This window comes from Manacus vitellinus, unplaced genomic scaffold, assembly GCF_001715985.3.
Source record: "Manacus vitellinus isolate BGI_N305 unplaced genomic scaffold, ASM171598v3 scaffold_72_pilon, whole genome shotgun sequence".
NCBI lineage: Eukaryota > Metazoa > Chordata > Aves > Passeriformes > Pipridae > Manacus > Manacus vitellinus.
Genome location: NW_021940764.1, coordinates 1,736,753 through 1,737,568, shown reverse-complemented (window position 1 = coordinate 1,737,568; position 816 = coordinate 1,736,753).

Sequence of the window (816 nt, the reverse complement as noted above, 5' to 3'; positions counted from 1 at the left end):
TATCAGCTGGAAAAGATGCTTTAGCAGACAGGAATTATACCCCTCAGCAGACATTTGCTTTGATCTGGGGGCAAAAAGTTTCCCTGGAAAACACTTGAGGAAGAGGGAATGCAGCAGAGGGAATGCAGCAGAGTGCCTCTGCCCTGCAGGGAAAGGTGCAAAATCCAGCCAGGAATAAAGCCAGGGAGAGAAAAACCTGCAACGTGGCTTTAACCATCACCGGGACCTCACGCCTGAAAACGCCTCCCCACGTGCCCACCAGGAGCACCTTCCCATGGGAAACCTCCCAGGGCCCCCACACCAGCAGGGTGGCTTTGGGGGAAGGGGACAGCTTAGCACTGAAGGTTAAAATAAATCTCTTTTGCTTTTCGCTCTTGTCACTCTTGCGCAAGAGCCATCCCTGGCCCCGCTGCCGCTTCCCGGCTGCTGCTGCAGGCGCCAGTGAGGTCCCCGCTGTCCCCTGCCCCCTGCCAGGCTCTGAGCAGCAAAGCCACCACCTCTGTTCCCCTTTCCTGCTCCCAAATAACCCAAAGAAGACCGAGTTATAATTTCTTGGGGCTGCATTTGCCGTGCAACAATCTATTGCCATCAGGAAGGGGGAAACGGGGAGGAGGGAAATTCCCGCAAGGGCTGCTCTGTCTGTTGTAAATTCTTCCCGGGTCCCTTTTGTCCCCTCCCTCGATGCAAAGCCCACACAGCAGGTCCCACACTGGGCACTGGACAGGTGGGAAGATCATCCAGCACCAAATCCCAGCATCCACACAGGGACCTTGCCCTGCCTGCAGCCACGTCGGGACAGGAGCTGCTGCCTCGGTT